Source organism: Ornithodoros turicata, chromosome 9, assembly GCF_037126465.1.
Source record: "Ornithodoros turicata isolate Travis chromosome 9, ASM3712646v1, whole genome shotgun sequence".
NCBI classification, from domain to species: domain Eukaryota; kingdom Metazoa; phylum Arthropoda; class Arachnida; order Ixodida; family Argasidae; genus Ornithodoros; species Ornithodoros turicata.
Genome location: NC_088209.1, coordinates 32,083,456 through 32,097,347, shown reverse-complemented (window position 1 = coordinate 32,097,347; position 13,892 = coordinate 32,083,456). Strand labels below are relative to the sequence as shown.

Below are 13,892 nucleotides of genomic sequence, written 5' to 3'. Positions count from 1 at the left end.
CCTTCAAAGGGTTCTTCAAAAGTAGGAAGCCAGGAGATCCTTAGCCGTTCTCGAAGATCGGAAAGGTTCAGATTAAGGTTCATGCACTATGAAGAACTCTCGAAGAACGGTTATTTTTCTGTGCGTGTAGTTTCGAAATCGACTGGAACGAATGCGACCGTCCCTTCAAATGCGAAAATTACGCTGCAGCTTCCAATATGATGTGAAGTGTATGATTCACTGCAGAAGAAAAAAAACAAGAAAAGACTGCAAATATTATCTCGATTCGAAAACATCACCACTCTGAGAACGGCTTTCGGCCTCGAATCACCATTTATTCCCATGGGTATTTCTCCAGACGGCGTACAGGACCTCTGGGGAACCACAGCATCCCGTCCACAAGCATTAAAGTCTGAGGACTATGGGTATTTACGTCAGCGTACACAATGGAAAGCCAATCTAGCTCCTACCTTCGTTCCGAGCCAGCTGAGAGAGTGAAAAGTAAGAAAAGCTCCGAGAAAATGGAACGGATTCTCTAACAACGCTTCTCACTCCACCCAGCTCAGTTGCAATGTGTATGAGTTAACTTTCCCTGGTCCCGTGTTTCCCCACAGAGCTCTCTCTATCTCCGTGTTTTATTTAGTGATGGAGGGCCCTTTTATTTCAGCGGATTTCTGCGAGCAGTTTCTGCAGCACGAATAAGGTATAGAGCTGACACGTTATATATGAAACTTTTTGATAACTCCACTGGAACAGGAGCGCCGCTCTACGGTGGTGGTCAATTTCGTCCTCAACCATGGGGCGCGCTGCGGGCACAGGAGCCTTAAACAACACTTTTGGTGATCGCAATCAGGTGTGATGTGATAAACAGCAATTTTATGTTGATGATAGATGATGATTGGGCTGTTTTATCGCCGGAGGCGATGCACTATCTGATGATCTAGGTAACTTGTTGAAAATATAATGATAAGCAACCTCATTCTTGATGTGCTTGATTTAATTGAACCTCGGAATCAGGTTCAATGAGTGAGCAGAAATCATTTGGGAAAGAGAGGTAATAGAGGTGACTCGAATTCAAAGTGGATCACACACGTGTATTAGTGAAGTTTCTATCATCCTACTGGATAAAGAACTTGTCGTTTTACTCAGTTAGTAGATGGGTAGAAATCCAGCGAACCGGTAGAGATGTAGGAAGGGAGTTGCCTCAGGACAGAAGCCGCCGATATTTCGAACAGAGATTGTTCTCCCAGTTCGCTGCAGCAGTTCGACTGTTCGCCCAGAAGAAGAACAGTCTCTGTTCGAAATATCGGCAGCAGTTCGACTGTTCGCCCAGAAGAAGAACAGTCTCTGTTCGAAATATCGGCGGCTTCTGTCCTGAGGCAACTCCCTTCCTATTCAGTTAGTAGTTCCACGAGTTCCCAATATCACCCAGAACATGAGAGGTTGAGACAGGTGTTTTTTTTTGTTTGTTTTTTTCACTCTCGGCAGTGGGAACGTAGGTTTGCGGTTGTAGCATATTACGTCTGTAGCGGTAATCCTCACTCTGACGAGCATAGAAATACATAAATATATCATTCCGTTACACGTACGGAGAAGCATGCAGTCCCACTTAATAGTCTAGAAGCCCTGAGATAGCGCCATACTTTGATGCACATAACGTGTATGGAGTCATAGAACGCGTCGCAATACCTCGCTTCTTTAGCTTACGAAATGTTCAAGAAAGCCTTCACCAAGAGGGCCTTGCGGAAGAACCAAAAAGCAGACAGAACACGGGCCTTTAGAAAAAAAACTATCAGTATACTCCTGAGTCGCCGTTTTATATTGGTGTTTTTCGAAAGTCGCGTCGTCTATTTCATTGAGCTATGAAAGTCGCTCCCAGTTGCGCAACTGCAGAGATCCTCTTTTCTGGCCGTCAAACGTGTAAGGAATACGCCTCACTGGACTCGCGAAGGATTTATTTCAATGCCCTCTGCTGGCATCCAGCAAAGTTTCTTTCAGACTTAGCTCGAGGATTTCTGTCTTCAGCTTTTGAGCTGAATGCGCACGGGCATCCCTCCTGCCGGATGCAGTCAACTCCAGAACTTAGTGAAAGGAACTTCACGGGACAACTGCTTATTTAGACCTAAAAGATGTTTACTATGACACAAAGCTTACAGAGGGAGGAAAGTTAGCAGGAATGTGTTACGTCATACACGAGCATCCGCACAGTAGCAGTGAGGCAGCTTCTCGCTCTATTTTATCTCTCGAGATAATAAGTCAGTTGATGGGGAACTCACGCACGTGTTCTCCCCTGCACATTTAATTGGATATACTTCCCGTATTTTATTGCACAACTGGTCTTTACTGGTCGCTTTTGTCGACGTATTTTCGAACAGTGGGATCCTTTTCAATGCTTGTGTCATAGTAAAAGTCTTTTAGTTGTAAGTAAGCAGTCGTCCTGTGAAGTTATCTCGTTTTTCATCTCTTGTGCTGCTTCAATATGATGTACCGCTGCCAGCTACCCCACATCGCAGGTGTAGTTTAGTGAAAGGAAAACGTTTCTCTATATGGGGGCGGGGGGGGTAGTCGTGCAGCGGAGTAACAGCTACAAGAGGGTTCCGCTGTTAAGGGAGAAAAATAATAGTAAGTCTGATAAATGGAGGTTGATGGAAATTTCATTGCCTTGGCATTCAGATATCGAAGGCGTAATCAATTTTTGCGCATTCTGAAGTGCGCGTTCTCTCGAAAACTCGTACCGAACAAATATTGACGATACGAACGGTGCACCGGCTGATACCTGCCATTTTATTACGTGCTTTCATATTGGTAAATAAATGGAAGTGACAGGCTACATACGTATACAGCATTCTCGTGGGTTGCTTTTTTTTAAATTTGCGGATCAGACAAGCAGGGTTGCCTGCGCTCCCAGCCGTTTCCGTTTGGTACCGACAAGAGCGATAAATTTGTTCGCAGGAGAAACAGGGCACGCAGGAAAAAACTTCTATTGTTGATCATGCTGTTGTGTAAAGGTTCCTAGTTTATTATTCTTGACGTGGGGTAAGCATGGAGGGCCTAGAAATCGTTTCAAAACAGCCAAAATCTCTGCAGCGTTAGAGATGTTGCTTCCTATACCGTTGCGCCGGTTCAGAGCAAGACCTAATTAGGCCGCCAAACCTTCGTAACATACATCCGGATGTACTTAAGGTGCTGGGCTGCTCTTATAGTTATAGTATATCATCTGTAAGACTGTATTCAATGATATGTCATAGTCTGATCCATGCGTATTCAGTTATCCCTTGACTTTCGCAAGAACGGCTTGCGCGAACGTGATTATTCGCGATTTTTCCGGTTTCGGTTTTACAGTTGGCTGCATAGCAGAGTTTCGGAATTTCCGGATTGGTGTGTCATATAGGGACTCCCCCCCCCCCCCCCCCCCCCCCAAAAGCGGGCTTCAAGCTGTTCCCATTATCTCCAGTTTCTAGGAACCAAAGCGACTGTTAATTATGGGTCTTAAGCGTGGTGCTTCTGCTGCTTCTGAAAGTGCTTTCAAGAAGCAAGGTGCAGTGAAGACCTTACAAGAAAGGTTGAATTTAGATATGCAGCATAAAGAGAAGTCAGCTTCTGGAGTTGCTTGCCATTATTTCATGAACACGTCAACAGTACGTCTTCGTGTTATTCGCGAATTTTCACTTTCGCCATGGTCCTCCGTCCATAGCTCTCGCGAATGTCGATGTACTTTCCGCTAAAAGTGCGGATGACATTAGCTCACTGGAACGTCCAAACAAAACGGACCGCCTTCTCCTATATACGAAACTTCTCCGTACTACATATAAACAAACAAGGCGTACGACAAACACACCGAAGAAAAGTGAGCAACGGAAGGTAGCCAATCGTCCAACGAGTACACTGGACGTGATTAAGGTCGTAGAGCCATCCATATACTGCGGATCATCATCGAGCCTGTCTCTCTCTCTCTCTGCACTCGATTATGGATACAACAGCCGGAATCAGCCACAAATGAATCCTAGACGCAGCAAATAGATTTTGTCCCAGGAATTTGGGCCACACTGCCGACACTACGCGACGAGCGAACCCCCGGTGCTTTGATCGACTTCGCACGGAGTTCGAGAATGAAAGAACGAGAACATTTCCCTCTTTTCTTTTCTTTTTCACCCCATAGCTTCGCAGTTGCGCAAATTCCGTTCGTGCCACTAGCTATACGGCGTCTGATGCCCACATAACGGAATTAGGCGAACTTTCTCGAGAGAGACGTTGCTTTCTAAAAGCGAACTTCCAAATGGAATGCGATGCTGCGGATTGGACGGCGTGGTATTAGGAATTTGTGTCTAGATTTGAACTCCATGCGAAGTAATGGAGCACGGAAACATCCGTCGCGATGTGGAATGTAGCAAAACACGCGAACTTCAGGAGATGACAGCACATGATTCGAGTTGCTCCACAGTGGAAACTGGAGTTTCTGAAGTTGCTAGTAATTGGACGGCATGTTCGGAGAGTTCGTATTGCATCCCTTCAGTTTTATTACTATTGAAAAATAATATAAAGTTTCATATCGAGAAAGTCTAAGCGTGGGCGACGAAAGGATCGATGTCTCCCACACTCAGGAGTTTTCATTATGGAGTTCATCTATACGGGCTAGCGTGCGTCCATGTCATTTTATGTGTATCAAGTTTGTGCTATTCCTTGTTCGCTTTCTGTTATTCATTGTTTTGTTAAAGGAAAATTTATTAAACTCATGAACGGAATATGAACTGCTACTTCACACCGTATTTACCACCTGAGCGATAGTAGCGAGCTAACAAGCAAGAATGGACAAAGTCTAGCACTCGCAAGTGAACACGATAAGTTTTAAAGAGTCACTAAGAGTAATGTTACAGTCTCTTTAAAACTCATCTTTTAGTAGCAAGGGATAACAAAAGACTATTCATTTTCGCTTCAGGATTGCTCGTATCCAATATTCATGTTCCACTTTCATTAGAACTCGTCAAAGACGTATCAAATCAGCTTTGTGCAATGAACTGTGATTAGCGTATGATAAGGAATCAATGCTTAAAAGAGGGAGGGAGTGAAAAAAAAGGGTGATCCCTTAAAAGTTCGAGCCGCTACCACCTACATGTTTAAATAAGCGAGTGCATATGATGTCATAAACATGTCTACCACGCGTCCTTCGACGTACCGTGTATTCATACCAGTGACATTCGCCAGAATATTCCAGCAGAAGACGCCACGACTTCCAGCTAGCACGTGAGCGCGAGCACCCAACGAAGGTGATATCTCTTCGTGCTCCTCTAACCGTGGGGAATATACAGCGGCTCAGCCACAAGATATTCTGCGTAGCGGACGACAGGGGTGATGGTGTCGTCTGCTACGTGCCAGAGCCGTTTACTCTACCAACGCCGTAGTACCAACGCCACCTAGGTACAGAACGCCTGTTTAATGCCTCCTCTCACTCCTTCGCACGTAGACATATAAATGTCCGCCAATCGCAGCCGCCATCCAATATTTCAGCCAATCGCCGCAGACGATTTTGAAACACGTGGTATCTGTAGCTACCAATGGCTGCCCATGCCGCTGATGGCGGCTGCTTTCTATAGCAACGTCGTGACTGGCGGGCTCTTAATTGTTACGTCACGTCGCTCAAGCGATCAGGCTTTGTCTTAAGGTGGTGTTGGTACCAACGCCACCTGGGGACAGAGCCTCGTTGCTTAAACGGTGGTGGCGGTGGTGCTTGTGAAAGGGCTCGCCGTTGTCGGCCTCACAGAGGTGGGTAACGTCGCGACTGACGCCCTGGGGGAATGTGCGTCCTGGGCCGACTTCTAAGGAAACTGTGCCGACATATGTCTGAAAGCGCCTGAGGAAAACCCAGGAAAAACCGCAGACAGCACAGCTGGCACCGGGATTCGAACCCGGGTACCTCCCAGTCTCGACTATAGCTATATGTGTGCTATATATAGCTATAGCTATATAGCTATGTGTGTGCGAGCTGGCTGAGTGGTTACTGTGCTGGCCATGTCACGTCGAGACTGGAAGGTACCCGGGTTCGAATCCTGGTGTCGGCTGTGCTATCTGGGGGTTTTCCTGGGTTCTCCTCAGACGCATTCAGACAGATGTCGGCACAGTTCCCTTAGAAGTCGGCCCAGAACGCAATTCCCCACCCATTGCCGCCCACGTCTGTGAGGCCGACAACGGCATTATTTTTCGTGAGCACCTCCACCAGAGGCGGTGTAGTCGTGACGTTGCCCGCCTAAGCGTGGCTGACGATGGGCTGCAGTGCCATCATCATCATCATCACCACCACCACCATCACCAGATGCAGCATTCAGCAGGCTCTCTTTATCTAGGATCTCGGTACTAGTACGCCACTCCAGATATTCTGACGCCATGCGAATGCTCAAGAGAAGATGCGGTGGAACTTCTACTCCGTTAGCAGTTTTTTGTTTTAATATTCCGTGGGGACGTCACTCGTGTGAATACATGGAGAAGCTCACTATTTACTACCGCGCTCAGCGCCACAGCGCCCATCATCACACTATATAAGTTCCGAGAATTTTCTCTATCAATCTCCTCTCAGCGAAACTTTACATCCTTATCACGTGCCGCTTACCCGTCTTGGGATCGACGCGTTAAGTGAATTTCGCTGTTAAACTGAAGCTATAGAGACGACAGGGAAGCGCGGCTTTGGAGGGAAAAACGAAGATATAGCCTCGATATATATCGCTGGGATTCAGAGCCTCTCGTTTAATTGAGCTGTTAGGGAGCGTCCATAAATACCGCCATAAACGCCCATAACGGAGGCTGCTGCGCCAGTGCAGTGTGCGCGAGCCATGTGCCTCAGAGGGCGGGAGTGTGTCCGAGGGCGTTTTCGTGGCAGTCTTTCATTTCAAGACGCATCCTTCGTCTTGAAGGGAGGACACGTGAAAGTAGTTTATGTTCTTCTAATACAACGCAAGGAGGATACGTGCAATACGTTCTTACGAGTTCACCGCCATCAGGGCTTGCGTAAAATGGCACTAACATTTTTCGCCGCCAGTGAATACCCGTGTTCAACGTAAGAATGACATAAAATGTAGTACGTCAACCCTAACAGTGTTACTCCGACGGATAAATTACATACACTGCAGCTCCACCACATGCCACTAGAGTCCTATAGTTTCGGTGTCTGCGCACAACATGTCGCAACGTACAGGGTGATGTGGCTAGCTATTGCAGCCCATCGGAACAAACATAGGGGGGGGGGGGGGGATCTTCAACGTACCGCTCTTAGACTGGACACGACTATATTACGTATTTTTGAACGCTCTCAGTACTGTACTTACAGTGTCAGAAAAAGTTGGTCAAGGAGGGCTCACTTCTTAAGAAAGGCTACGGGGAATTTTTGTTCGCAGGGTTCTCGAAAACCTAGCTAAATTTCTACACGAAACAGGTACAGGCGTGTTCTCCTCGAGTTTATCTAGGGAATGGCGTATTTTTGAAGGCCTGACGCGATCCACTGTTTTTTGGCGAATTAAATTTTGTCAAATTTTCAATACATGGGAGCCCACAGGAGATGCAACAAAGTCTCTTCTCTCGGCACGCAGCAGCGATATTTCGGCCAAAATGATGTCATTCTCTACGGTGACAGTCGGGGAAGTGATTGCAATCAACAAATTCAACAAAGTTACTTCAGTTTTTCAGATCCCTGCGAACGAAAATAATGGCTTTCATATCCTGCAAGCTGGCGCCGATTACATTACTTCCTTAAAGCGCGGGAGAGAAGCAAAACGAAGGAAACAATCTTGCGGTGGTGCAGCCAACTCTCTCGGGAAACGAAAGTTAAGTAGACCGCATGTGTCCGCGTTAAAGAAAACATTTTTGTCTGGTGTGAACAATCAGATATCGCCTCGAAATGACAACAGTGTCCAGTGCGTAATGTTGTTGAGAAGTAGCACTTTCCAGGTTTAATGGTGCTTGTATATCTTATCGTCAAGCTTTTTTTTTTTTTATGGTACGGTGTTAGCATTGTTCACGAATAAGAAATACGTCTAACACCTTGTTACTGCAAACCAACTCCCGATTAATCTCTACCTGGCGCCATGATGGGCTGACCACTACCTCATCCAATGTACGTGCCGCTGCGGGTGGCGCTAGATCCCACGAGTCACTCCCAATATGCTTCCACAATCTGCGACAATCTCTGCCAGGACAGGTTCCACTAATTTCGCAGGCTACCGCGTGGCGTACGAGAAATTCGTGGTTATTAAGAGCTGCGTTCTGGTTTCCGGCTGAATAGCCTCAGCCGCCGGCGACGGAGCCGCGCTGGTCCGTCCGTCCCATCATGCTGCAATTATTCGCCGTCGCATATTTAATGCTTCATCGGACAGCGTAGCGAAACTGTACTGCGTTGCCCTGGTCCCTTAGCCAGTTACCCTGGAGGGGGAAACACTGTTTAAACATGCTGATGGAAATTCGCTACAGTTTTGCTGAAAGAGACCGTGGGCACCGTTTAGATTTTAGCGTGACGCTCTGGAAATAACTCTTATCGGTTCGCTGAGTCTTCTTAGTGATCGTCGCCAAGCAGAAGAGAATTTGCGAAGTTCGGGCGAGCATGAACAGGGACTTTAAAAAAGGAGCAGTAAGGTTAATGCGGGAGCAGTATACACTCTAAGAAAAAAATCAGTTAAGTGGGTAGTAATTGAAGCTTCTAGTCCCCTAGATTGCATTTACTCCCCATTTTAGTTCCCCGATCCCGACATTTACTCCTTAGGACTGCAAATTGTCACTGAACGTCACAAATGGTCCTTTGAATGCCATAGTCTACGTAAATATGGGCTCTTGGTCAATTTGATGGCATAAGGCTGTATAACTCAGTCAACTTATAGGTAAGTTATAAGGTAAGATTATGCAGGTGATATAGGGGATTGTATAATCGCGATGAGCCTCTGATGAAGAGTTCCAAAAGTTGGAGCTTTTCTGGTGCACTCTAAGAAAAAAAGGAGTGAAATGGGGAGTAATAGCAGCTTCTAGTCCCCTAGACTGCCCCCCAATTACAACCCATTTTAGTCCCCTAACCCCGACATTTACTCCCAGGAATGCAAATTGTCTCTGAACTTCACAAATGGTCTTCCGAATGCAACAGTCTAGGTAAATATGTGCTCTTGGTCAATTCGATGGCATATGGCTGCATAACTCAGCCAACTTCACAGTTTTCCACCCAAACAGAGTAAGAAACAGTTAGCGCTTCTTTCTTCGTGAATTGTGCGCTATGTATGTCGCAAGATTTTGTTTCACTCAATATATCACGGTTGACGGTTTGATTCAAAGTACTTTCATGCATGCACACAAATTATGTACCTGGTACTCTTAGAACAGAGCGTGAAATGCAGTCTCCACTCTGTGTCATTCATTTACCCCCGTGCATTTACTCTCGAAAGGGGCTATTTTTTGTGGCAATGCATTTAGTCCCCAAAAGGAGTAAAATTACTTCTTTTTTCTTAGCGTGTGTAACATATTACAGTGGTAGCTATTAACGGGAAGGTCTCTGGGGAAATCGATGTGGCTGTATCACAAAACCCTCCGGTTTCGATTTAGGTTTCGGTGATGCAAAGCAAATAAAAATAATATAAAGCTAATAAAAGCAGTCTTGACACGTACTCCGAGATGGGTACCTTGTCCCGGAAAGGGTCCCGATTTTTCAGCGTTTCCTGTGCCGATTCTGTCCCGATTTTAGTAATATTTTTGTCCCGCTTAATCCCTGCTCTACACGTCACCACTCACTTCGCAGGTCACAAGGCAGTACTTGTCACTCTAAAGTAGTTGTGCATATATTAGCAATAAATGTCTCAACACCCACACACAACAGCTACCGCTGAAATTCGTGTTAGACAATAGTAACCGCCCTGTAATTTTTTTTTTTTTGTGCAAGGGGGGAGGGGGGTAACAGCGGAGGTCCGTTAACTTATTTGCAAGTAGTAACTTACTTGCAGGTCGACCTTCAGAAAGTTTAGCAGAGCTTTTTGGGCGAGCTTCCCGATGGTAGAGATTAGGTTCGATGGTAGAGGCTTCGAGGATAGTTGCCACAGTTTGTACAGTTAGGTTGCAGTCGAACGCGAGTAGTTTGACAACAAAAAGGGTCAAAACGGGGTTGGCTCTAAATGAACTTGTTATCGTGATGTCCCATGATGTTACCATTCATAATTTAATTGGTATCTTTGTTCTTATCGCCTGTGCTTTGATCGCACATAATAGAAACTTTTACGGGGGCATACTAAATCATTTTATAAGATTCCAAATATCCGATGTCCCGCGTCCAAAGCATCTTCTTAAAAAGGTCTAAGCTTTCTCGTGAGTACTTCACGTTGTTTTGCACTTAATTCTGACGTTTTGTGGTAGGAGGAAAGCTAAAAAATAGGGATACGGCAAATTCACTTTCTGCTGTGCTGTCTCGGGCACAGAAAATTGACGACGCATGTTGTCCCAGTAACAACATTTAGGAAGTGTGTCGTCTATCTTGCAAGCGAGCGCGCAGGCAACGTATGGGTCAACGCGCATCGTCTGTCTTCTTTGTCCGTTCGTATGTTTTCGATGGCGCCTCGAAAAATGAACTTGCACCAATATGCCAAACCCGCCACGCCGATCAGGATCACTAAAAAAAGAAAAGTAAGGAAAGAAAAACTATCAAAATCTGCATTCTAAAAAAAAAAATGTAAAAACAGGAGGACTGATCTTGAGTCCTTCTCACGTCTGCGCTGACACGATTCCTTCGTGAAGCTAAACTCGTGGGCACTCTCTGGTACCTCCTACATGACTGTCTGCACAACGATTAGTGAAGGAGCTGTCTTTCGAAAATTTCATAATTTGCTGTGTCTCTGTTTATTCATCTTCCTTCTTGTTAGTTTGTCTTTGCTTTTGGGAATAGCAAGCCTCCATCGTGACTAACCTTCCCTTTCTTTTTTATTTTATCAAGCTATTACTGGGTTAAATGCATTGCCACAACCATCACTCTCTTTCGGGGCTAAGTGCGTGGAAACTTCTGTAAAGGTTAGGGATTACTTACAGCACCGTGAGGAAGTAAATTGCGGGGTCAGGCAACAACAACAACAATAAATGAAGGAGAAGTGATGATGACATGGGATGTTTCCCCGTGGTAGCCACAGGACCCTACCCCACTTCACAGCGGTTAATGAGAGTATGAATTATGATGAACGGGAAGCGACGTCGGAGTTCTGTTTAGAGCTCTTCGAGGAGTCCAGTGGCTTGCATGAAAGCAAAAAGGGAGCGAAGTGCCCGGCCCTGATGCGCAGGAGAGCTCCATGGGCAAAGTACTTTGGACAAGCTGAATGGTCTATGGTCAAGCAGCCCAAATGGAGTCGAAACACCCGGCGTTCACTCGTGTACCGGTAGCAGTCCTCGATGATATGGAAGATCCTAGCTGGGGTGTGGCAAGCTGGGCGAAGCGCCGTGTTACTGTGACCCAGCTTAACCCAGAACACAGGGGTGAAGGCGACGTTGAGTCGTAGACGCCGCAGAAGTGATGTAAACCTGCGGGGGGTCAACCAACTGAAATGAGGAGCGATTGCAATCTATAGGAGACCAGTAGCTGTAATTGCTCCCTAATTTACTCAATTTTTTATTATCGTAGAGTGTGTATTAGGTTCATATATGCAATGAAATGCCACAAACTTCGAAGGGCACGCGGAATTGTTGCAGCCCGGTTTCTGCAGCGGCTTTCGTATTGTTCACAAAGCCGCAAAGAGGTTACTATTAGGGTCGCTTTGCCGGTACTTAGTGCCGTATCTTAGTAAGGTACTATTTGTACATGTTGCCAAAAAATAATAATAATAACTTAATATCGTAACGCGTCATCTGGGGTAAAAAGGATCTAAATATGTTACTTGCTACTAAACTAGAAAACAAAATGAAGGAGTTCCCGTTTCCCGCATGCACGAGCCACGTTTACTTTACTCCGTGACGTCATCACTCATAATTTAATTTTTGTTATTGTTACTTTACAATGATATTCCACGGAGCCAAAGATGTAAAATCAACATGTGCTTGATTATTAAGAATCACAACCAGGGTAAAAATCACAACCATTTTTCGAAGGATGTTCCACGTGATCAGTGATATGGGTGGCGACCTGAGGAACCCGCGGACTCGACATCAGTTTCCCACGTGACCAACATATGAAATGTCGACATACTTAAGAATGGCGTTCATATTATATCGGAGCGGGCTTTGAGGCGCCAGTAAGTGGCAGTAAGGCGTCCCGCTCGTTTGGTGGTAGCCGAGGTCGTGCTGAAGACTGCAAGGTAGTGGGTTGGAATCCTACCACTGGCTGTGCTGTCTGAGGTTTTCCCTATGTTTTCCGAAGCCTTTCCAGACGAATGTCGGCAGAGTTCCCGCTGAAGTCGGCCCAGGACGCATACTAGCCCCCCTGTCCCCCACTCCTTCCTGCTGTCCTCTCTCCATCTGTCCACATCTGTACGCCGCTCATAGCCACAGTTGTTACGCGGCGCTAACACAGAATAAAAAAAAGCGGCAACCACCCTGCTCCAATACTTTCTTTCTTTCTTTTTTCCGATAATACTTGCTTACTTTGAAACGGAGCGTATACACGCGTTACTTACACGCATTACTTCGTCACCCAAAAAGTAACTCTTTGCTAGATAACGAGTTACGTACAACTCTTTATCTTTCTCGCTTTCGAGAAAACACACACGTATCGACTGTAGGACGGACTCCTATAGATAACAGGGTAATTATTATTTGTCTTATTGTTTCCACCCGACCGGTGATCCGTTTACGCGCAGCGCCTGCTTGCCCAATGGTTCCTCTAAGGTTCGCCTCCGATCGGCGAGATTGATGAACATAGACCCCGCTGTACTCTATCGGACCACCAAACGATGTCCTAATTTCCGCCCGATCGTTTTATGTAGGCTGCTCCAATCGCTGGCGTGATCTCCGTTCCGCCGTGATAAACGCCCACACAGTATACTGCGTCACAACTTGTATAACATATTTACTGCGATTTGTGGGTCTTATCGGGGGTCCTTGCTTGTGGTCGCGGGACGGAAGAGGTTCGTGGATGGTGTGTGGACCTTTTCTGGGCGCAGTGGTCGTTTTCGGCTTGCTGAAGGTGATGTCTTGTGTACATGACATCTATGTGTCTTACAAATAGGGTCCCGCTGTTTCGATTTTAATCGAAGAACACCGAAAAACATACGCCGGGTAAATTTTTCCTAATTCGGTTTTAATCGAAAAAAACACCGAATACAGAGGGACATTCCAGGAACGACGACAGAGATAAATTGCTGCACGTGCCCAGCAAGTTGTTGATGCAGATGAGAAAACCATATACAGAAATACGATGGTTGTGAAAAATAGCCGTTTACTTTTTCGTTAGCCGTAAAACGCCACCGCAGCGAACAACGTCATGTTGCGCGTGACGAATTCAATATCTCCCTATTGTTTTTCTTGATCAACATCAACATCAACATCATGTTGAATGAGCGTCGTGCGGAAATTACATTGTGATTTCTATTCGCCGATAACTGTCGGGTAAGCCATGTCGGGTAAACGCCGATTGCGTGAAAATCAATAGACATCGAAAAACATACGCCGAATCCGCCCCAAAATAAAAACCGGAAACGCGAAACCCTACTCATACACTACGAGAAAATTCTTATTGATTCGGTATTTGGCTTCGACGAAATAATTTGTTAACAAAAATTTCTGACGAAAACCAAAGAACGATTTTCCTTCTTTTTTTTTTTTGCGTTTGTTTCGTTTTAAACACGTAATAAAGCACGCACTTGTAGTAACAACAACAACAATTATATTCTGTAGTAAACAGTGAACGTGAATATCGTGTCTTACAGACTTCCGTGTAGGGACATCAAGTCGCACAGAATGTAGACCGAGAATGTTCTTAGCGGCAA

At 45.7% G+C, this 13,892-nt stretch overlaps 1 long non-coding RNA gene across 1 annotated transcript in view; it reads left to right on the top strand.

Annotated features, from left to right (window-relative positions):
• The window catches only part of LOC135367899 (uncharacterized), a 195,888-nt gene that overhangs the window by 94,397 nt on the left and 87,599 nt on the right, over positions 1 to 13,892 (top strand). The gene's annotated exons all lie outside the window — the stretch shown is intronic.